Source organism: Ammospiza nelsoni, chromosome 12 (genome assembly GCF_027579445.1).
Source record: "Ammospiza nelsoni isolate bAmmNel1 chromosome 12, bAmmNel1.pri, whole genome shotgun sequence".
Taxonomy (NCBI): domain Eukaryota; kingdom Metazoa; phylum Chordata; class Aves; order Passeriformes; family Passerellidae; genus Ammospiza; species Ammospiza nelsoni.
This window is the reverse complement of record NC_080644.1, coordinates 16,793,582-16,805,692: the sequence shown is the minus strand read 5'-3', so window position 1 is coordinate 16,805,692 and position 12,111 is coordinate 16,793,582.

The window sequence follows — 12,111 nt, the reverse complement described above, 5'->3', positions numbered from 1 at the left end:
CTATGCTGATCTCTGTGTGTGCCTAGGTGTGTGTGGAAGGGGGGGCATGTGAAGGGGAGTGTGTATGTTTGCTTTACAATTGTTGTGGCAGATTCATGCCTCAGCTCCACATTTTGTTTTAGAAAGGTCACACAGAGTGGATATGAAGTTTACTATCAACAAGAGATCAATTCCCAAATCATCCATTTGACTCTACCTTATAAATCATGTGCTTTGTTGCATATTTTATCAAATCTACTTTCAAGCCAGATGGAGGAAGGAGGATGTGGGAATCCCTCCACCATCTTGCAACTTTTATGCAAGTAGGTTTTCAAGAAAATCATCATTTCTCTTGGAAATATGTCTGGAACAGGCATGATGGTAGTGTCAACCTGTTGGAGTTTTTGTTGCTGGAAGAAGTTGTACAAAAGGATTGGTTTTTACATTGACCGGTTACTGAATCAAGCGCAGGAATACATTGGAAATTCAACTGGGGCTTCCTTTTCCCAGCAGACCACTTCTAGAACGAGCTTGTACAATGAAGCTGACGCTTCTGCTCTCTTTTTGCTTCTTTCCTATTTTTCTTGGCTTCTTTGCCACTCTCTAGACAATTTGTGAACTCTTTTCCCAACTCAAATGGTTTCAATAGTCTGATTGTGAGCATACATTTTTACAAGGAATTTTTAAAATCTTTCCTCGAGTTAAGAAAGAAAAGGACTTAGGTCTTTTTCTTCCCTTATAATATTGCAATGAAATTGATAAATAAAGACCAACTCTTTCTTTTTGTTTTTAACCCAAGTAGATAATTCCCATCCATTCATCCATTTGGCTGATGGATGAATGTTGCCATGCTGATGGAAGTTGTCACTTCTTAACAATAGACATTCTGTGACTATGTTGACAGCACTTTGGGTGAAGATCCTAACTGGTCTTGGATACACATAGGGAGAAATTTGCTCAGCCAGTGTCAGTCTTAAGCATGCGTATCAGAAGATCTTTCTAGAGCTGGGAATTTTCCCATGAAAGGGATTCAGTTAGGGAAGAGACACTCGTCCCAGAGTTTTGCATTCTTCTAAAACACTGCTTAAGGAACTTAGATGCCGTGTCCATTTGGATCTCTGTCTTCACAGAACTTTGTCATGCAAGTGCTTGAAATGCATCTTGAAGAGAATTCACTAGCACAGAATGAATGAGAGTGGAAGGGCTTGGTGGGGCTAACCAGGCCCAATCCCCCTGCCTAAACCAGGATACCTAGAGCCTCTTGCCCAGGAGTCTATCTGGGTGTACTTTGAATGTCTTCAAAGATCCAGGCTCCACAATCTTTCTGGGCAGTCTGTGCCGTGGTTCAGTCACCCTCACAGTAAAGAATCATTTGCTGATGGTCAATGGCAATCTCCTGTATTTCAGAGAGTGCCCACTGCCTCTTGTTTTTTCACTCAGCATCACTGAAAAGACACTGGTTCCCTCCCCTTTGCACTATTGCTTCCATATGGATGCGTGCTGCCATGTAGAGATATGTCAAAAACCTCCCTGAAGCCCAGGCAGATAATATTCCCTTCATCTACCAGTCAAGTTGATTCATCAGAGGAGTTTAAAGTGATGTTCCAGCATGAAATTCCCCTGAAAAATCATGCTAACTACATGATTTTGTCGTCTTGCATGTGCCGGGCAAGGTTTTCCAGGAAGAGCTGCTTCATCAACTTCCTGGGGATAAAAAGGAGGCTGCCTGGTTTGTACTATTCCGAGTCCTCCTAATTGCCTTTTTTAGAGATGGGTGTCATTTGCTCTCATCCAGTCTTTAGCCTCTCTTGTCGTCTACATCTTAGCAAAAAGCTTTTCCACTACATGTTCATGTGATTGGAAAAGTCAGGAAAGTGGTAAGGTACTGTTTTCTATCAGTTGGCAAGCTGCGCACACAATCCCAGTGTTGTACAGCTTCCTTCTTCACCTTTCCGATGCTGCCGCTCTCTCCGGCTCCCGGAGCCGAAGAAGCGGCTTCTTCGCGCAAAGACGATTGTACCGCACACAGTGCTCTCTTAGCGCGGCTTCTGCCGAAAGACGCCCGGGAGCGGCGCTTAGCTCCGGAGAGCATCGTACCTTCGTCTTTAGCGTCTTTTGTGGTCTACATCCTAGCAGAAAGCTTTTCCACTCTGTCTGGCAAGGAAAACATGCGCCAGCGCAGAAAACATCTCCCATCGTGTTCTGGACGTTGCACGGAGGTCTGCCAAGTGTTTGCATAAAGAAATGAAAAGTTGTCCAAAATAACTTCCTATCGAATGTTCATGTGATTGGAAAAGTCAGGAAAGTGGTAAGGTACTGTTTTCTATCAGTTGGCAAGCTGCGCACACAATCCCAGTGTTGTACAGCTTCCTTCTTCACCTTTCCGATGCTGCCGCTCTCTCCGGCTCCCGGAGCCGAAGAAGCGGCTTCTTCGCGCAAAGACGATTGTACCGCTCACAGTGCTCTCTTAGCGCGGCTTCTGCCGAAAGAAGCCCGGGAGCGGTGCTGAGCTCCGGAGAGCATCGTACCTTCGTATTTAGCGTCTTTTGTGGTCTACATCCTAGCAGAAAGCTTTTCCACTCTGTCTGGCATGGAAAACATGCGCCAGCACAGAAAACATCTCCCATCGTGTTCTGGACGTTGCTCGGAGGTCTGCCAAGTGTTTGAAAGACACAAAGAAAAGATGTCCAAAGCAGCTTCCAATCGAATATTCATGTGATTGGAAAAGTCAGGAAAGTGGTAAGGTACTGTTTTCTATCAGTTGGCCAGCTGCGCACACAATCCCAGTGTTGTACAGCTTCCTTCTTCACCTTTCCGATGCTGCCGCTCTCTCCGGCTCCCGGAGCCGAAGAAGCGGCTTCTTCGCGCAAAGACGATTGTACCGCTCACAGTGCTCTCTTAGCGCCGCTTCTGCCGAAAGAAGCCCGGGAGCGGCGCTTAGCTCCGGAGAGCATCGTCCCTTCGTCTTTAGCGTCTTTTGTGGTCTACATCCTAGCAGAAAGCTTTTCCACTCTGTCTGGCAAGGAAAACATGCGCCAGCACAGAAAATATCTCCCATCGTGTTCTGGACGTTGCTCGGAGGTCTGCCAAGTGTTTGAAAGAAACAAAGAAAAGTTGTCCAAAACAGCTTCCAATCGAATATTCATGAGATTGGAAACGTCAGGAAAGTGTAAGGTACTGTTTTCTATCAGTTGGCAAGCTGCGCACACAATCCCAGTGTTGTACAGCTTCCTTCTTCACCTTTCCGATGCTGCCGCTCTCTCCGGCTCCCGGAGCCGAAGAAGCGGCTTCTTCGCGCAAAGACGATTGTACCGCTCACAGTGCTCTCTTAGCGCGGCTTCTGCCGAAAGAAGCCCGGGAGCGGCGCTTAACTCCGGAGAGCATCGTCCCTTCGTCTTTAGCGTCTCTTGTGGTCTACAACCTAGCAGAAAGCTTTTCCACTCTGTCTGGCAAGGAAAACCTGCGCCAGCACAGAAAACATCTCCCATCGTGTTCTGGACGTTGCTCGGAGGTCTGCCAAGTGTTTGCATAAAGAAATGAAAAGTTGTCCAAAATAACTTCCTATCGAATGTTCATGTGATTGGAAAAGTCAGGAAAGTGGTAAGGTACTGTTTTCTATCAGTTGGCAAGCTGCGCACACAATCCCAGTGTTGTACAGCTTCCTTCTTCACCTTTCCGATGCTGCCGCTCTCTCCGGCTCCCGGAGCCGAAGAAGCGGCTTCTTCGCGCAAGGACGATTGTACCGCTCACAGTGCTCTCTTAGCGCCGCTTCTGCCGAAAGAAGCCCGGGAGCGGCGCTTAACTCCGGAGAGCATCGTCCCTTCGTCTTTAGCGTCTTTTGTGGTCTACATCCTAGCAGAAAGCTTTTCCACTCTGTCTGGCAAGGAAAACATGCGCCAGCACAGAAAACATCTCCCATCGTGTTCTGGACGTTGTACGGAGGTCTGCCAAGTGTTTGAAAGAAACAAAGAAAAGTTGTCCAAAACAGCTTCCAATCGAATATTCATGTGATTGGAAACGTCAGGAAAGTGTAAGGTACTGTTTTCTATCAGTTGGCAAGCTGCGCACACAATCCCAGTGTTGTACAGCTTCCTTCTTCACCTTTGCGATGCTGCCGCTCTCTCCGGCTCCCGGAGCCGAAGAAGCGGCTTCTTCGCGCAAAGACGATTGTACCGCTCACAGTGCTCTCTTAGCGCCGCTTCTGCCGAAAGAAGCCCGGGAGCGGCGCTTAGCTCCGGAGAGCCTCGTACCTTCGTCTTTAGCGTCTTTTGTGGTCTACATCCTAGCAGAAAGCTTTTCCACTCTGTCTGGCAAGGAAAACATGCGCCAGCACAGAAAACATCTCCCATCGTGTTCTGGACGTTGTACGGAGGTCTGCCAAGTGTTTGCATAAAGAAATGAAAAGTTGTCCAAAATAACTTCCTATCAAATGTTCATGTGATTGGAAAAGTCAGGAAAGTGGTAAGGTACTGTTTTCTATCAGTTGGCAAGCTGCGCACACAATCCCAGTGTTGTACAGCTTCCTTCTTCACCTTTCCGATGCTGCCGCTCTCTCCGGCTCCCGGAGCCGAAGAAGCGGCTTCTTCGCGCAAAGACGATTGTACCGCTCACAGTGCTCTCTTAGCGCCGCTTCTGCCGAAAGAAGCCCGGCAGCGGCGCTTAGCTCCGGAGAGCATCGTCCCTTCGTCTTTAGCGTCTTTTGTGGTCTACATCCTAGCAGAAAGCTTTTCCACTCTGTCTGGCAAGGAAAACCTGCGCCAGCACAGAAAACATCTCCCATCTCGTTCTGTACGTTGCACAGAGGTCTGCCAAGTGTTTGAAAGAAACAAAGAAAAGTTGTCCAAAACAGCTTCCAATCGAAGATTCATGTGATTGGAAAAGTCAGGAAAGTCGTAAGGTACTGTTTTCTATCAGTTGGCAAGCTGCGCACACAATCCCAGTGTTGTACAGCTTCCTTCTTCACCTTTGCGATGCTGCCGCTCTCTCCGGCTCCCGGAGCCGAAGAAGCGGCTTCTTCGCGCAAAGACGATTGTACTGGTCTCAATGCTCTCTTAGCGCGGCTTCTGCCGAAAGATGCCCCGAGCGCCTCTTAGCTCCGGGGTCTCCGTACCTTCCAATTCAATTTTTTCGGCTCCACAAACCAAATGGTATACTTGCAGCAGTAGGGCGGGACATTGAACTGGACTTTCTCCTTTTAGAGAGAAGCTAATGAAAAAGTTTCACCGGAATCAGAGCAGGCTGTAAAACAAGAAAAGTGTCATGGAAATAAGCCAGCCTTATCCTCTTAGGCTTGCTTGTTGTGATTGGCCAAGAAAGAAATGTGTCAACTCGGTGTTCCTGGGTATCACATCACTAACAGGTACTTCAGCTGCTGTACTTCTCTCCTGAAGTTAAGAACAGAATCCAAGGAATTGTGATTCCATGGTCTCAATTCACTCAATATGGTGCTGAAAAAGGAGTGGAAGGTGCACGGGTCAATTAACTTGAATGGCCTATGTAAATCAGCGGCCACTGTTTTTCTGAAGGCTTCAACAGGTTAGTTGCCTATGTTCTTCTTGGAATTGTTTTAACCTTTGGTCATGTTTTTCTTGGGATTCTTTTACCCTTTTCCCATTAGGTCAGCCTTTGCTCTCAAGCCTTTGCTGACATTTCCAGTATCTCGGTAGCCTGGAAAAGTGTTGTCTTGATTGATCACATCATTATTCCCTTCCAAGGGTTGTTTTCCTCAAGTCTCAGTTTGGCTGGTTTTCTGCTAGTTGATTGTCAGAGGGCAGCAGGTGTTTTGTAAGAGCAAGTACACAATGCCATAGCTTGCTTTTCTTTGGATTTGGCCTGTCTAGAAAATGGAATGACTGAACATCTCTGAGAGGCTTTTCTCTCGCCATTAGGTTTCACTGGAAGGAGGGCAGATGCAAATCGTCTACCTAAAGTCTTGGCACAGAAGAAAGTAGTGGTTTGCTGCTGCATAGAGCTAGAAGCTTACAAAAGGAAGGCCTTGGGCTGAGGCCCATTACTTTGGCTAAGTAGAAAAGGACTGTGGCAAGGTGAGGCAGCTGACTTTGAGGTAGATCAACAAGTTCTAGAAGCGTCGTGTGTTCACAGCGTGGTGCATGGTGGTTGGTTGAATTGTGTTTGTTATGGCTTAAAGCTATGGAAATGAGAAAGGCCTGAGTGTTTCAAAAGCCTGGTTTTTGCAAGAAAGCAGCTCTCCTTTGCATCTGCCTGGGGCTCTGCATCACCACGGACCCTCACTGCCACTTTGCCAAGGAGACGATCAGTAGGAATGTTGCAGAGCTGCTGTGTGCATCTGAATGGAATGGCAGAGAACGAAGCGCTGGACGTTTCTGGCTTTAGTACAATGCTGCTGCATTGGTGCCAGTTTAGTTGGTTTTCCATCAGTGGCCTTTCTGTCTAGAAGTACACTGCCCAGAGTATTGGATGCCATTTCCTTCCTGTTGTTTTCATACCTTCCTTCAGTTGAAAGGATGATACAACCTTGACATTTTGAAGATCCCTGTTAGGAAGCACTATGCCAGAGGAGTCATCGCTCCCTTTTCTTCTGCCTCCTTTGTCATTTTCAGAGACTCATTTCAAATTTCTGCTCATGTCAAGAAGAATACTGAGACTACTTAGCAGGGTTGACGCTCTCAGCCGCTTTCCTCTTTCCTACTGCTTCATACTGGATGTGACTTCAAGGCCTCGTTTTGTCATCTGCATTTTGCCGTCATCCAAAGCTAAATATTCCAGGCCTGTGAACACAAAAAGAACTCTTAGTCTTTTGCAAGAACTACCCCTAGGAGGATTTGTGTTCACTTTGATCTCTTCAGTGTTTCAGAAAAAAGGAGATTGTACTCTCTTCTTGTGTACTCTCTTCTTGTGCTCTCATTTCCCTCTCTCTGCCTTGCATGCCCCAGTTAATCTACTGCTGTGACTCATTTGGCATCATCTCACGGTGCAAATTCTGCATAGTTTCAAGTCCTTACAAATGCCAGTTGCCAAGGAGCCTATCTAAGCATTCAAGGGGCAAAGAATTGTAGGGCTGGCAAGTTCAGGTGCTGAAACTGTAAGTCATGCCGTATCAAAGTGACAGAGCAAATCAATTGATCTAGGACTTTCAGGTGGGCACCTCTGAGAATAGCAGCTTGTCAGCAATGACACAGCCATCTTCCTAGCTGTATTCCAGAGAGAGGAAAGGGACACCTTCAATGGTTAATATGTTTGGCATGAGAAAACAGCAAGAAATGTACCGCAAAATACTTGAGTCAGATCAAGTGCGTTTCTCTAGTGAGAATTTTGCACTTGTTCTTTCTTGTCTGTGCCTTTACTTTTCACAGAAGACAGGGGAGCATTTCATTAGTACTGTTCTTTTGTTTTCTTTTGTTGGCCTCCCTCTTTCCACCTGCAATTAACAAATTTGCCTTTCTTTCCTGGCTTCTCTTTCTTTACTTCTACAAGTTGACATGAGGTCATCCAACCTTATCATCAATGTTCTCAGACAGTGGAGAGAAGTAGAAGGTACAGCTAAATGGATAAAAGAAACCCACAAAAATAGACAGGTTTTTACAGTCTTCTGTGAGAACATTAGGACACAAGATGTCTTTGAACTGAGTAATGCTCTATTGATTTAACTTTTAGTCCACTGGTTACTATTATTACACGTGTTTGGCCTTTAGTACAGAGCCTTGGAACTAATCCAGGCCAATATTTGGCTAATTTTGTTTTATTCCTAGTGAGGACTTTGTTTCTTAAGGAATAGTCCAGAGAAAGAGCGTCCACGGTACAGTTACAGGTCATAAATTCTGGTACAGTTTGTGCTGGTAATAGGTCTAGGAAAGAAAGGTTTGACATCTTTTTTGACTTTCAAATGGAACCATGATTTGAAAAACCTAAGAGTTGCGGCTCCCCCCCCACCCCACAGCCCAAGTACTTCTCTTTGCAATATTACTCAGGGATTACACATCAAAGCCCACCCTGTAAAATACGTTGCAGATACTTTGCAAGAAGTGCAGCTTAGCAGCTAGAGATGATAACGTGGCTTAAATAACATGGTCTAAATATGTCTGTCTACGCAGACATACTCAACAAAGGTTACGATGGCTTAGCTCCTGTGCTCAAGTGAACGTGCATTTTAGAACTTCCCAAGAAGGTGAATTCAACCTCCTTCATTGCTCTCTGCTGGAGTCCCAAGAGAATTTCAGTCTGCTTTTTGTCATTTACAGCTGTCACTGCTTAGCTCTTGAACATGAGACTCCCTCGTGACTGATGAAAGTTGTCTAGTTAAGAGTGGGTGAAAGACATGGTCTTGCTCTAGAAGGAGATGAGAAGGTTTCTGCAGTCTTTGTCGTCTCTACTGCTTGTGATTTCTAGACAAAACCAGTGGGAAGTTTTCTGAAGGCAGTCCAGAAGCTGGCAATATGGACAGCTTACAGCCCAACACTTGCTGCAGTGCAACCATGGTGACACCAGAAAGGACTTCAAAAAATTCAAAGGGCAAACAAAGCAGTTGGAAGGAAAAGAACATGAACCATTATTCCATTTTTCTCATCTATCTTTCTTTAAATCATCATTTTCGTGCAGTTTGGCGGCTTGCGTTGGTATCCCACCAAAGGAATCTGAGACAGAGTAAGCTTTTGAATGGAGTAGAAGTGAGAAACGCAGGCCAAGTTGCCTTTTTTGCCATCAAATACCAGTTAGGCTTGAACTACCCTTTGCTTAAGGTGCTTAGCTTACACTAAGAATTGATGAGCACATTTTGATGGGAGCAAATTTTACTGTCATGATGACTGAGTAAATTTTGCTGTCCCTCAGAATTTTACTGTCGTCTGAATAGCAATGTTTGTGTCAAAATAGTATTTTGTCTCCCGTATCTGCAGCAGGTAAGCCTTTTGCTGTCAGCAGTGTTGCTTAAGCTTTCATGTCATATCCCTCTTCACATCCATCTTCTGCTTAAGGCTTATTAATCTACTTTAGAATTGGCAGGTGGAATAAGACTACTTTTCCTTTTTGAAAGCTCATGTCATTTGACCTACTTACAGCAAATAATTCATTAATTGCAAGTCCCCAGCTAGCATCTTTTCGGCATATTCTAACCTTCTAAAGAGTAACAAAAGCACTCTCCAATACTTGACTTTCATATCACAGTGGGAACGCTGGTCCTGTTTGCAAGAAACAATCATGGGTATGGTAAAACAAAAGGAGGGCTTAGAGTTTTCTCTGTTAACCTATAGTGAGCTTGGATTTTGCAATATGCATGAAGTTAATTAACACTGTTATATAAAGTGGCTGATTTAATCAATAAATTGGAGTCAATGCTGATAAACGACAAGGTGGGTTGGCTTCCCTTCGCTTTCAACACAGTGCCAATTTGGGCTGCTTTGATAGGACTAAGTGGCTGCTGCAATCTGCCATCCAGAAGCGGGGCAGGTGAGTTTTGTTTGCAAGGGAAAAGGGCCATGGTTTGTGTTTGGGGGCCTGTGACTGAGAGTGCCGGCTGGCTCCTGAAATTCTTTGGTATGCAGGATGATTCCCAGACGCAAGGTGGAAACGCTGCCAAGTCGGGCTGGATTGAAATTACCCAGGGACTCCTGCAATCTGCCATCGAGAAGCGGGGCAGGTGAGTGTTGTTTGCCAGGGAAAATGGCCGTGGATTGTGTTTGGGGGCCTGTGGCTGGGAGAGGCCGGCTGGCTCCTGAAAATCCACGATACGCAGGATGTTTCTCAGACCCAAGGTAGCAACATTGCCAAGTCGGGCTGGTTTGATAGTACCAAGTTGCTCCTGCAATCTGCCATGCAGAAGCGGGGCAGGTGACTTTTCTTTGCCAGGGAAAAGGGCCGAGGTTTGTGTTTGGGGGCCTGTGGCCAAGAGTGTCTTGCTGGCTCCTGAAAATCCATGATACGCAGGATGGTTCCCAGACCCAAGGTGGCACCAGTGCCAAGTCGGGCTGGTTTGATAGTAGCAAGTGGCTCCTGCAATCTGCCATGATCACATGAAGAAATACTTTCTGGCGTCCGTACTGGGCCATATGCTCTTTCTTCTCTCAACTTCTCCATCACCTCTCATCTGTTTCACATGCGCTATCTTCAAGGTCCACAGGCTACTTTTCACAGCGTCTTCAGGCCTGATGCAGTAAGAATGATGAATAGAACAGAGTTGGGTCTATTTTGCAGTTTGGATAAAATGCTTTCTGCACACAAATCCAAGGAGAAGGTGCTGCCCCGATGCCCAGAAAAACTTTCACTCCTGCTAGTGTTCTACGTCAACCGCAACTTAGTCTGAAAGAAAAGCTTTCTCTCTGAGAGCATCTGAGAGGTTTGCATGAAGCACTGATATCTGACATATGCAATTTTGAACAGGAGAGGAAAAAGAAAATGGCAAGAAGTTTTTAATTTTACTGGTTTCAATTTTAATTTCCGTGCACATTTTCACAACTTGTCAGCTCAAATGCCCATCCACATCTTTTAGTCATCTGTAAGTCAGTATTCATATAAAATGTGCTTCAAATCAAAAGAATTTCAAATTTGCACTCCAAGTCTCTATGCCTAGATTTATGATTTCCTACACATATTAGATGAAAGGAAGGCCTTTTTTACTGTGGGAGTGCTGGAACACTGGAACGGGTTGCCCAGAGAAGTTGTGGGTGTCCCATCCCTGAAAGTATTCAAGGTCAGCTTGGACGGGGCTTGGAGCAGCAACAAAGGAGAAGCTTGATGGTAGAGAAACAAAGTTGGACTATAGAAGAAACTGAGATTGAAGTATAGGAGCAAGTTTTCTCTCAGCTCTTGGGCTAAATTCAAAGTTGTACAAAATGACATTTATCTGTGATTTTCACTACTGTAACAGAAAGGTTCATGAAAACTGTACAGAAGATAGCAAATTTTAAAAGAGATAAGAATTACAGCATAAAATCCATGGGACGGGTTACAACATGAGACACTCTCTAAGAGAAAATCTCTGTGTTTCAGCACTTCATCATGGTAAGATTTCATGAAGTGCCAAAGAAGGCGGCAAAATATCATTCGGGACATTATTTACTGGAGTTCAGCCTGGCCATTAGTAGGAACTGGGTTTGACCACATCGTGTAGATATACCACACACACTTTCCCTTCACTGAAAAATTACTGTTTACAACGAAGAAGCAATTGACGATCAAAATTGATTGAAAGCATCTTAAACATGTCAAGTATTTCATTGTAGATGATCTGTGATCCAAATGCTTCTTCCACCTTCGAGAGGGACAGAACAATTCTTCCATATCATGATGGTTTCAAATTGTATCAACCAATGTTTTCTGCTGAAAAGATATCATCTATTTTTTTCTATTTTTGGAAGAAAATATTCCTAGACATACAACAGGTGAGAACTAAGTAATTTTAAAGAAGCAAATGACATGAAAATATTCTGTAAATAGAATGAAATGAAAAGCTGTGTTTTAAATAGGAGCTAAATATGAAACAGAATTTCTGTACCAGGCATTTGAATTACTGCACCAGCTCTTTTGCCCATCAAGAGAGGCATTGAGCATTTCCGTCTTTTCCAAGGTGCTCATGATCTGCTATGCTGATCTCTGTGTGTGCCTAGGTGTGTGTGGAAGGGGGGGCATGTGAAGGGGAGTGTGTATGTTTGCTTTACAATTGTTGTGGCAGATTCATGCCTCAGCTCCACATTTTGTTTTAGAAAGGTCACACAGAGTGGATATGAAGTTTACTATCAACAAGAGATCAATTCCCAAATCATCCATTTGACTCTACCTTATAAATCATGTGCTTTGTTGCATATTTTATCAAATCTACTTTCAAGCCAGATGGAGGAAGGAGGATGTGGGAATCCCTCCACCATCTTGCAACTTTTATGCAAGTAGGTTTTCAAGAAAATCATCATTTCTCTTGGAAATATGTCTGGAACAGGCATGATGGTAGTGTCAACCTGTTGGAGTTTTTGTTGCTGGAAGAAGTTGTACAAAAGGATTGGTTTTTACATTGACCGGTTACTGAATCAAGCGCAGGAATACATTGGAAATTCAACTGGGGCTTCCTTTTCCCAGCAGACCACTTCTAGAACGAGCTTGTACAATGAAGCTGACGCTTCTGCTCTCTTTTTGCTTCTTTCCTACTTTTCTTGGCTTCTTTGCCAC